The sequence below is a fragment of the Haliotis cracherodii genome, unplaced genomic scaffold (genome assembly GCF_022045235.1).
Source record: "Haliotis cracherodii isolate W230 unplaced genomic scaffold, xgHalCrac1.p SCAF_9, whole genome shotgun sequence".
NCBI classification, from domain to species: domain Eukaryota; kingdom Metazoa; phylum Mollusca; class Gastropoda; order Lepetellida; family Haliotidae; genus Haliotis; species Haliotis cracherodii.
Window position 1 is genome coordinate 21,894,464 of NW_027266343.1, and position 12,958 is coordinate 21,907,421.

The following is a 12,958-nucleotide window of genomic DNA, read 5'->3' on the forward strand; positions in this document are numbered from 1 at the left end:
GAGACGCAACATAAACCCATATTGATACTACATGGTGAGCTGTGTACTGAGACGCAACATAAACCCATATTGATACTACATGGTGAGCTGTGTACTGAGACGCAACATAAACCCATATTGATACTACATGGTGAGCTGTATACTTGGACGCAACATAAACCCATATTGATACTACATGGTGAGCTGTATACTTGGACGCAACATAAACCCATATTGATACTACATGGTGAGCTGTGTACCTGGACGCAACATAAACCCATATTGATTGTCAAGATCACAGATAATCTTGTATATTTTAATTAAAAGTTAGTACTTCAGATAGATGTATTACGGTATGGTTACATTAGTATATTAAGCTTAGCGGGTTGTTTTTAGATATTGTCAGGTAATACTTTGGGAACAGGTTAGGTTCAGGGAAGCGTGACTGGGTACGGCTGATAGCTGGGGAGTTAATTGGTGTAACAATAGGGAGGTCAGGGGTAGCTTGGGCTTTGGGGTCAGTTTAAATAGCGGGGCAGGGTAATAATTTGTACAGTCAGCCAGAATCAGCATGGTCATGTAAGGCATGGACTAATATTGTGTGAGACTTCTACTCTGGTTGGCGTAAGTTTTTACATTTATTGTTTCATGTTGAATTGTATTTTAGAGGATAGAATTTTGAGTTATGTATTTTTTCCAAACGTATTTATATACACATATTGATGGTAATAGCGTAAAGCCACTGTAACAAATAACCACAACATGATCAAAGTATAAACAGTTCAACTCAGTAATATGTAAATCGGAGTATTGGTGCATTGCTGTATGTATTGTGAGGTAGTAACACATACCTGATCAGTAACTGTAATTGCTTATATTATATTGTAGTGTCCCGGAACTGGCCGGTTAACCTTATAGTACGTAGGAGGGAAGAAGTACCTCCGATAATACGTAGGAGGAAGTATCAACCTCCAACATCACGTAAGGAGAGAAGTCCTCCGACCCTACGTAAGGAGAGAAGTATCTCCGTTTTCTGTGTGCACATCATAGGATGAACACAGCCGTGGCATCCAAGTAAACAGGCACCCTGAACTCCGTGGGGACAACATCGCCTGGGTGGAAATATCACCATTCGATATTATGAGGAAGAATTCTCGTATGAACTGCTCAATAACATCAGAGATTCCAAAGTTCTGTATAGAACTGTTGTGACAGTGACAGTGGAGTGGCTTTGTATCTTTTGGGTTTTTTTTTTTTGTGGTTGTATGTTGTTGTTGTTGTACATATATACACACAAAGTTTTACTGTGTATTAGTTGTGTTATTCTTAGAACATCTGTATTAGTGTTAGTATTGTTAGAAGTAGACTATTAGTATTAGGATAGTGTATTGTGATAGTTGTATTGTTAGTAGTAGATAGTTGTATTATTAGTAGTAGACATTTGTACTGTTAGTATTAAGATATTAGTATTAGTAGTAGGTGGTAGTACTGTTATTTGTAGGAGAAGCTAGTTTAGTTAGTTGTGTTAGTTACTTTGGTATTAGTTTGAATTTAGATATTGTTATTGGGATTTAAAATTACTTTAAGGGAGGGGATAAATCTGTATTACAACTTCATTTGTGTTTGTGGTTGATTCAATACGTGACATTGATATTACATGGTGAGCTGTGTACTGAGACGCAACATAAACCCATATTGATACCAGATGGGGAGCTGTGTAATTTGACAAAACATAAACCCATATTGATCATGTTGATACTAGATGGTGAGCCTTGTAGTAAGACGCAGCATAAACCCATATTGATATTACATGGTGAGCTGTGTACTGAGACGCAACATAAACCCATATTGATACCAGATGGAAAGCTGTGTAATTTGACAAAACATAAACCCATATTGATCATGTTGATACTAGATGGTGAGCCTTGTAGTAAGACGCAGCATAAACCCATATTGATACTACATGGTGAGCTGTGTACTGAGACGCAACATAAACCCATATTGATACTAGATGGTGAGCTGTGTCTTGAGACGTAACATAAACCCATATTGATACTAGATAGTGAGCTGAGTCTTTAGACGCAACATAAACCCATATTGATACTAGATAGTGAGCTGTGTACTGAGACGCAACATAAACCCATATTGATACTACATGGTGAGCTGTGTACTGAGACGCAACATAAACCCATATTGATACTAGATGGTGAGCTGTGTCTTGAGACGCAACATAAACCCATATTGATACTAGATAGTGAGCTGTGTCTTTAGACACAACATAAACCCATATTGATACTAGATAGTGAGCTGTGTACTGAGACGCAACATAAACCCATATTGATACTAGATGGTGAGCTGTGTCTTGAGACGCAACATAAACCCATATTGATACTAGATGGTGAGCTGTGTCTTGAGACGCAACATAAACCCATATTGATACTACATGGTGAGCTGTGTACTGAGACGCAACATAAACCCATATTGATACTAGATAGTGAGCTGTGTACTTGGACAAAACATAAACCCATATTGATACAAAATGGTGAGCTGTGTCTTGAGACGCAACATAAACCCATAATATAAACGTACCATTGATTGATGAATACATCCTTGACACGGGCATGTTAGGTGTAAAATACTTACCACAGGCTAGAGACATCAGGATGTAGAGAGTCCACTGCATCACCTAGCACAGGAAACGGTTCGTTGAAAATATACAAATTGTTTGGAAGTTTTCTTAGATGTGTGTTGCAAAGTTAATTCGCGTTTACTAAAACTACACATTACCATCTTAGAAATAATGGAACGTCAATATGTCGGAATTGCAATCGTGGTAGATTCATAAAATCGGCTATATTTAGTAATGGTTTTACGCCACTTTTAACAAACCACCAACGATGTGGCGGCTTCACCAATTGCTGTGATGTTTCTGTCGTTTGTTTGCAATACCACATCGTCAAAACAAAGATTACTATACGAGGGTCTGTTAGATACCATTTATCTTACAACGAGTTGCTTCAAAACGTATCTAACGAGGGAAAGAGAGAGAGTGGTCTATCTGACAGGCACGAGTGTAGTCATCTGTTTCTTACACATCCTAAAACCGCATCATTTTAGCATCGAATCCATGCATATTTGGTCTATACCAATGGTCGCAGTGGCGCATTCACACATAACACAACGGTCATGAATGATCCGGCTTATTGCTTACTACTCATACCAAGCGTGACCCTCCACAAACAGGGTCAGCCATACGTGGATCATCAAGGCGGCGACAAAAATGCAACCTGGATAAAATAAGGTCAAAGAACAATGTTTTTTTAATATGATTTCTTTGTACATGGGGTACCTGCACTTATGTAAACATTTAGGTTAAATATCCTGTTTTCTTGAATTTCCTGTTTTCGAAACCAGCATTTTGAGCCATTCTTCTTATGATAGAGTTTATTAGGCTGAGCTGAACCAGATGAATTTGCTGGATGGTTCACTTGTGCTTGTGGCTATATAGAAGGGTTTATCTGTCTGAATACAGCTAGCAGACACGCAGTGGACACATTCGGTACTAAAGTGACAAATTTTGTGTCTGTGACCACTTTCCTAGTTTGAATCAGTTGCAGTGAAAATCTGGACAACAGAATTTTCAACTCCCACGGTTGTTGTTTGACTGGTGTAAATATCTAATAACAAAAGGTGAAGATTGAGTTGTTCAGTACTTTGTGGACTTGTTGGTTTATTTAATATACTTTACCTCAAACTTTTGTTATTTTTAGTTTATTAATTACAGTCACTTCAATCTGGTGCAAGGTTTCTTTTGCGGTTCAGTTTAGAAACGACGCAACACTTATTTGGGGATTGAAGCCAAATAAAATGATCTGGACATCACTGGAACGTTGACCAGACACAGGTGCTCAAGCTAAAGTAAATATCACCAGCAGAAATGGATATCAACTAACATATAATGATCCATGAAATTATTTTATTCACATAAAGATACAAGGCATACGCCATCGTTCCATATATTCCAGAATGTACTTATAATTAAGCAGTATTATTTCGCCTCCTTGCTTGACAACGGGATCAAGGATCTAAACCGAAAGGTGGCCTATACAGTATCAAAGAAGTTGTTATCCATATGTTGTGTTTACTTTGTCATCCGTCAGCTTCTAAATAATGCCTATCAAACAATATGAAGTGCATTATTAAGATTATCTATAACATACGTTAATTCGGCAATCATTGCCATATTTTATGTATATCTTAAGTATAGTTCTGTCAAAATTATGTATGTGTGTGTGTCTGACTCATTGTCTGAGTATATATGTGGTAGATAACTACAACACACATCAGAGCGCACAATTGTTAACTATATATACAGTTTAACACAGAGAGAATTGTTACATAAATATGTATATTACTGCTTGAGCCTATACTATAATTGGATATCTAGTCTCCCCTGGCGGGAAAGTTAAACTCTATTTTACAAGCACTTCAGCATTAAATTTAATTCCCGGGGACAGTTTAATCGAAAGGAATTATAAGAAACGAGTTGTTTTTAAATAATATTTACAACGCATTTCATTTCTATTTTCCAAGGAATAAGGTTACGTGTTAATGACGTGCTCTCAAAAGTCGTATGTGTGACTTAGGGTGGAAACATATATCTGATCAATCTGTATTTTGTAATTGTCATCCCGCAATCGGACGAGCATATATTCGATAATTCGCTATATGTCCTTATTGATGATCCATTATCAACAAGTATTTCAGTTAATCATGATTTGGAACGTATTTCTCAATGGGCTAAAACTTGGAAAGTAAAATTTAATCCCGATAAAACAGAAGCAATTCGATTTTCAAGAAAACGTAACTTCACTGTCCTGCCTGATCTGTTCATGAATGATGTAAAAATAAGAATTTTAATAGCCACAATAGGCATGAGATTAACTATGTAAACTATGGAGTAGCTTAATTGTCTTACTGTATGATCAGTCGAAGGAGTTGAGTTTAGATTATCTACTCATCAAACAAATAAAAATGATCTTGGGGTACGTGTCATTATCAGTATCGATATGGCTGGTTTAAGGAAAGTAGAGTACATCATCTCTCGGCGTGGAAGTAAGCAGTTGATATTAGGTGGATATATTTACAACAGAAACCGCGAGAGGCAAACCTGCACACATTGGAGATGTGGAACCATTTCGAAACTGAAGGACCCAGAACCAACAACAACCTTGAGGGATTCCACAGCCGGCTGAACTACCTACTGCAACATGTTCACCCTAACATCTACTATTTACTATCCTTAAACCAGCCATATCGATACTGATAATGACACGTACCCCAAGATCATTTATATTTGTTTGATGAGTAGATAATCTAAACTCAACTCCTTCAACTGATCATACAGTAAGACAATTCAGCTACTCCATAGTTTACATAGTTAATCTCATGCCTATTGAACCTGTGTTGAGAGTAAGGTAATTTAGGATAATTAAACGAAATTGTAACATATATACTCCCTAAACTGTGAGTCCCCTATCCCTACTAAGTACTTTAATCTAATTAGGACTGATCCTTTACACCTGTACGTATATTCCGTCTTTGCCCAAATAAAAATGTCTAACAATTGGGACGTCTAACTAATGGGATATAACCATTGAGAACAGTTCAACCACTAGACATTACATAATGGACATCCGGAAGTGATACCATTGCTGGGGTGAGGACTTCCAGTTTGATGACATCTACTCCGCAAACAGAATAAACACTGATATAACCTAAGTGTTGTTTTTAGGAAAACACGATTGTTTTTGAGGAAGTACACTACTCAGCGCTAATAAGCGGTGTTATTTGCTGTTTGTTTTGATAACTGGACCTGGGGGCGGGCGATGCCATGAAACTCCTAAATAGGGCCATAAGTCAATCAATTACTTTTTACGCAACAATCCTTGGATTGTTATAAAATCACCTACGTCTGAACTGTTAAATGGTATGGTATGGCACGATGGGCTAATACAAAAACTTAAAAAAATAGGACTCAAAGGTCAGATAATAAACTACATCCAGGACTTCCTAAACAATCGTAAAATAACCGTGTGTATAGACCAAACTCTATCGGACCAATGTCCCCTAGAAAATGGCATTCCACAGGGCAGTATCCTCAGCCCCACCCTCTTCAATATAATGATAAACGATCTATTCGAGGGTCTATCCCCTAAAGTAAACACATCAAAATTCGCGGATGATGGAGCCATCTGGATCCGCACTAAAAGCATGAAAATGGCCAAAAATCTACTCCAAAAATCTCTTAATAAAATACAACAATGGGCTGACAAATGGGGCTTCTCCCTTAGCTCAGAAAAAACAACAGGAATAGTATTCAAACATAAAAACATGAAACCCGCCTCCCCAATCCTCCAGCTAAACAATCAAACAATCAAATTTCAAAAACAAACCAAATTCTTAGGACTTATTTTCGATGAACATCTCACCTGGGATGCTCACATCCAAAACCTAACAACTAAATGCAGTAAAGACCTAAACACCCTAAGATGCCTAACTGGCTCTAACTGGGGAGCCTCCAAAGATACTCTCCTCTCTCTCTACATATCCCTAATTAGATCAAAACTAGACTACGGCTGCGCCATATACAACACCCTAAACAACTCTCTATCTAAAAAACTTGACTCAATACAATATCAGGCTCTCAAACTCATTACACGCACCCAACATGGCACCTCCTACACCTCACTTCAGGCCTTAACAGGAGAAATGCCACTAAGTCTACGCAGGGAACAGCTAAGCTTAAATTTCTGGGCCGCGTCCCAATCAAACCCTCTCATCCAAAACTTAATAAACCAAAACATCAGCCCTAAAAACCAAGCTCTAGCTCGTAAACACCCCTTACTTACCCCAATATCCCAAAGAATAACAAACTACCTAAATGAACACCAAATTAAAAATCTTAAACAAAACTGCAAACAATCAAATATCTTCACCCCTAAACTTAAAACACCCAAAATAGACACAACACTAGCTAGCCAAATAAATAAACAAACCGACCCAAACATAGCTAAAACTACCACACTAGCATACATACACAAAAATTGGCCAAATTGGTGTCACATTTACACGGACGGATCCTCAGATCCGACCTCCAAACACACGGGTTTCGGAGTCCATACCACACAACCAACTAAAACCACACAATCCTTCCGACTCCCAAATAACCAATCAATATTCACGGCCGAACTAATGGGCATGGCCTCAGCCCTCCACAATCAAGAATCCAAAAACAACCAAAAAATCCTAATACTTACTGACTCCCTAAGTGGACTACAAGCCCTCCAAAACAAAAATACCAAAAACCGACCTAAATTAATAAATCAAATACTTAAAAGCTCCAACGACCTAACAAAAGCAGGCAAACAAATAACCTTCTTGTGGATACCCGCCCACGTAGGAATATACGGTAATGAAAACGCCGATAAAGCAGCTAAACTATCCCTCAAAATCCCAGAAATAAGCTTAAACTTACCCATCTCAAAATCAGAAATTAAAAGTGTAAACAAACAAAAAATCACAAAAAAATGGCATAACCTATATCTAAACTCAAATAGCCAAATCAAAAGAGTGCTCAGCAAACCACTAACCAAACCAAAAATTCTCCATCCATCCAAAAAAATCGACAGAGTAATCACTAAACTCCAAACAGGACACACCAACCTAAATAACCACCTAAAAAAAATTAAAAAACACACTACAGGTAACTGCCCACACTGCAAACAACCAGAAACCCCAGAACACGCACTCATCCACTGCACACACTACCTAACACATCGAACCGCATTACAAACCACCCTCAATCTAAACAAGGCTCTCACTCTAGAAGCAATACTAAACCCACAAAATAAACTAGAAAACTTCAAGGCCTTAGGCGTATTCTTAATAAAAACGGAACTAATAAAACGCATCTAAAACCATAATAACCTACCAAATCAAAATCACAAAAACAAACAATCATCCACCATACCCAGCTCCCTTAGTTCTCCTCCCCAACCCCATCGGCATCTATTCCAAATCTCAAAATTCCCAAATTCTATATAAGCAACCCCTAAAGCCCCCTCTTGGGTTGCACAGACCACCCTCGCCCCTTTCGGAAACACATTCAATGGCCTGGCCGGGCCCGTGTGCGAAATACGCGTCAGTCGGAAAGCGCACGTTAAATCTCCAAAGTAAGTAAGTAAGTAAGTAAGTAACTGTTAAATGAGTTTGATGATGCGATACAACATAGAAATGGCACAGCACCTGGTCTTGACATAACCAGCTACGAGATATTGAAAAACCTACCTGATCAAACCAAAGGCTTACTCACTGAGTTGTATAACACGATATGGTCCAAAGGAGAAGTCCCAAAAGCATGGAAACATGCTGCGGTTATCACGCTGCTCAAGCAAGGGAAAGACGAAGCCCTACCAAACTCTTATCGACCGATCTCACTCACCTCAAACATGTGCAAAGCCATGGAAGCCATGGTTACAAAAAGGCTCATGCATCACCTTGAAACTGGCAACCACATAAAACCTGACCAAAGTGGCTTCAGGAAGTGACACTCGTGTCTAGATCATATTCTAAGACTGGAAAATGAAATAAAAAAGCTCAATTAAACAGACAATACCTAGCCGCAGTAATTCTGGACTTCAGCAAAGCCTTCGACATGGTATGGCATGACGGACTCCTCTCAAAACTAGCACAAAATGGAGTAGAAGGGAACATGGCAAACTTCATACACAGCTTCCTGCAAGAGAGGTCGCTATCAGTTCAAATAGGGAACAATCGATCGGATCCTATGGCACTGGACAATGGCACGCCACAAGGCAGCATTATAAGCCCAACCCTGGTTAATATCATGATCAATGATCTTTTTGACCATGTCAACTCTCCTACCCAAACTTCTAAGTTCGCTGATGACGGAGCAATATGGGTAAAGCACAGAGATATTTCACAAATCAGAAAAAAACTCCAGTCAGCCCTGGACGGAGTAGATCAATGGTGCAATAAATGGGGATTCACCCTTTCAAGTGAAAAAATGTTGGAGTTCTATTCAAACGCCGGGGAAAAGATGCTATGATACCCCGTGTCTCCATAAAAGGCAAACCTATCAAATTCGAAAAATCTGCAATATTTCTTGGGGTGATCCTTGACCAACACCTCACTTGGCGCAAGCATATAGAATATGTCGAAAACAGATGTGAAAAAGACCTGAACGTATTACGGGCAATTTCAGGCACATCTTGGGGCACATCGAGGGACACTCAGCTGGACCTCTACAAAGCTCTTATCAGATCAAAAATTGACTATGGTTGTGAGGCTTTTCATTCAGCATCAAATACTGTCTTGAGGCGCCTAGACAGAATACAATACAAAGCCCTAATGCTAGCCACAGGCGCAGCGACAGGCACCTCACCAGAAGCACTACAAGTAGAAACGGGAGAACTCCCATTGAAACTAAGAAGAGAGCAGGCAATATTATCGTTCTGGGGACGAACATCAAACCCTTTGGTTAAAAAGATATAGCAAGACAAAAACACTCGAGATGAAGCCCTAGCTCGAAAAAAAATCCCTCACTAAAGCCATCTGGGATATTAGTACGTGAACTCATTCGAAGTCACAATTGCGATGACATTCAGCCTCCAGAAAGTCACTACAAAGAGTTACACCCTCCCTGGACTTTAAAAACTCCCAAAGTTGACACTGCTTTAACATCAGAAGTCACTAAAAGAGAAAACCCAACCCTACTACGATCAGTAGCTATCACTAAAATTCAAACTACCTGGGACAGCTGGGCCCATATATACACTGATGGATCCAAGAATCCTATCAACAACAGTGTTGGTTACGGGATCCATATCCACAGCTCCAAACCCCAAGCACATTCAGTTCACTTGCCTGATGGTAAGTCAGTATTCACGGCTGAATCGGAGGCAATTCATCATGCACTCAAACTCATACCGGAACTCCCGGAAGCAAAGGCAGTCGTCCTATCAGACTCACTAAGTGCACTTCAGGCCATCAGTGGCAGAAACTCAAACTCCAGGCCAAACACAACACAGTCAACAATATTCTATACGAATATACAAAACTATCGGACCAAGGGCAACAGGTGGAGCTGTGTTGGATCCCCTCTCACATAGATATTCATGGAAATGAAAAAGCAGACTCACTGGCGAAGCTAGCTCTAGACAAAGCGGATATACAGCCTATTCCCTTTAGTAAACTAGAGATAAAAATCAAAATCAAAGCCTCCATAGCAGAAAGATGGCAAGCCGAATGGGACGCAAGTAAGATCGGCAGATGGCTATACAAAATTCAACCCAAGGTCCAACAAAAGCCAAACTCAAATGAAAGGAAAATTGAAAATTGAAATTGCTATCTCACGCCTCAGACTTGGTCATAGAAAGCACTGTGGCAAGGTTTGTTCATCTTGCAATCAGGCTGAAACCATTGACCACGTGTTACCAGAATGTCAAGACCATGCCCCAGCCCGGGCTAGGTTAAAACAAGAATTGCAGTTAGATCCGCTATCTGTCATAGATCTCCTAAAGCCAAGAGATGCAATAGCGAAGGCCAAACTAACTCTATTTCTGAGAGATGGACAGCTGCTCGAACGTATGTAAACAGAGCAGCCAAGGATAAAAATGAAATCATATCAATATAAGAAAATAGAAATCATATCAATGCAAAATCAGAATTTATGTGAACACCGAACTCACAATAGATATGTGAACCCTTCTCACACACAGAGTCCCAAAGAGGGACAGGTCAGCCGAAATTGCCTAGGCAGAAGGCGACCTCTTAAACACCTAATGCAACAACAACAACAACTGTTAAGTTATGTTTATGCAGAATTGAGAAAAATTAAAAAACTCCCTCCAAATATATAATTTGAAATGTGACTGGAAAATTCTCAGCTCTCTTTTATGATTAAAACCCACCTCAGCCTTCGCCCACTGAGGTCAGGTTTAACAATTCATTAATTTTGTTTTACGAATATACTTTTGATTGTATAGATACACATAATACATTCAAATCGTCGGCTTTCGTCCTAACAAAAACTCAACATCGCCACATTTATGGAACTGCAACATCTGAAGGTACAGGTAAGTTGTGAAACTGGTTGTACAATTTGGAGGATTATATGATAATCAGAAAGTAAATATAATTAGCAATTGTTGTGCAAACAATGTGTGTATGATAAGAAGGCACTGACCTGTGTCTGCCGCATGACGCACAGATGGACGGAGAGAATAAAGACTCGCCACGTCCCACACCTGAACAACTTGTGAGGGAAATGTCAAACTAGTGTAAACAACAAAGTGACGCTGGACCACATGGGGATGTTTTTTAAGATAAACATCAAACAACTAACAAACGTATGCACGCGTAGTCTGCCATACAGCACTTTATATTGCATAGTGGATAGCATGCAGTTAAATCAATGAATATCAATCTGGGAGTACCGTGCGAGGCAGCGATCAACTGGCATCACTCGAAAAAAACAACCACCAGTTGGCGAAGGAATATCATCCATCTTTTTAACCTATTATTGTATCGAACTACATTAAACATCTAGGCCAGGCTGTAGAGGATGTTCCCAGTGAGTAGAACTAAGTAGGATATGTAGATAGTGGTGTGGAGGATGCGCGTTGGGAGTTTTGGGAGTCTGGACTACTTTTTGAAACGGGTATGGTCTATTTATATTTGCAGTGACATCTGACGCTGGAAGGAAGGTGACAGTATTGAACATGGAAAGGTGTATCTATTTCATGGCCTGGCATTCCAGTTGCCCCCCACGGATCCTGTTGCTTCGTTTGTTTCTTTTCTTTACGGATGTTTAACTACGTATCGTATACATGGACATTCTATGCATATCTTCAAAATGAAGACCTCCCCAAACATTTCCTAAGCGATTGCGTTTTTTGCCTGATCAGTTTTTCAAATATTCAAATGGCAACTGAACACTCGTGTGTGCTTAAACTGCGCAGACGATCACAACAGTACTGGTGGGAGAGTTTCCCTGTCTAGGGTCTCACACTTCTATTACTTCCAAAGACGATTTCTGTGAAAAACCCACATACGCACGCACGCACGCGCACATACACACATAATATAAGTGCAATAACCTTGAACGCCACGTTACGTTAATACCCATATCACGTGCACCTCAGCGCACCAGACGAAACATACGCGTAGTGGATGAACACTACGTTCACCACGCCACCTCAAACCCCTGAACTCTTCCTTTGCACGTGAAACGCGTCCTGTCCGTAGTTTTTGCTTTTGGGCCTTCGTTTACTGAACATACATCCTTGTGTTAATCACAGCATCACAGCATGTTAATCACAGACTTCAAAAAGCCATGCGAGCTATCTAGGAAAGTTCAAGTTATAAAGCCCATGCGTTCCTTGTTCGCTTTATGGTCCGCGAACACGATTCAACTGTGTCGTTGAAAGAACATGTACTAAAATGTATTTCATCTAATCAAGCGAAATACATTCGCCTTGGCAATAACATTCCACCTCAAAGCTGTGTAAGCACACGTCTGGCAAATGTAATCTCAAAGAGTATTTACGGAATTGGTTCGTTAGATGACTAGTTTGTGTTTGGAGTTTGATGGTGACTGACACGTGCTGGCCTCCCAGTCACTGACTGGGAAGATCGAAGTTTGTACACTTAATTAACTAGACTTCTGATCAATACAACCTGATGACGTTCAGTTATAGTTCATTGGACCGACCGTTTGATCAACAAACAGAAAACCCGACATGACTGTTGTCCTTCGTTACCATGGGGATGATTACACAAGCATCCATTTTAGTTATTAAATACAGCGATGAACAAACCGACACCGAGGACACCCTCCAGTTGTAACCCCCTATATAACGGACGGGACACACGTGGGAATACAAATACAGCCTGC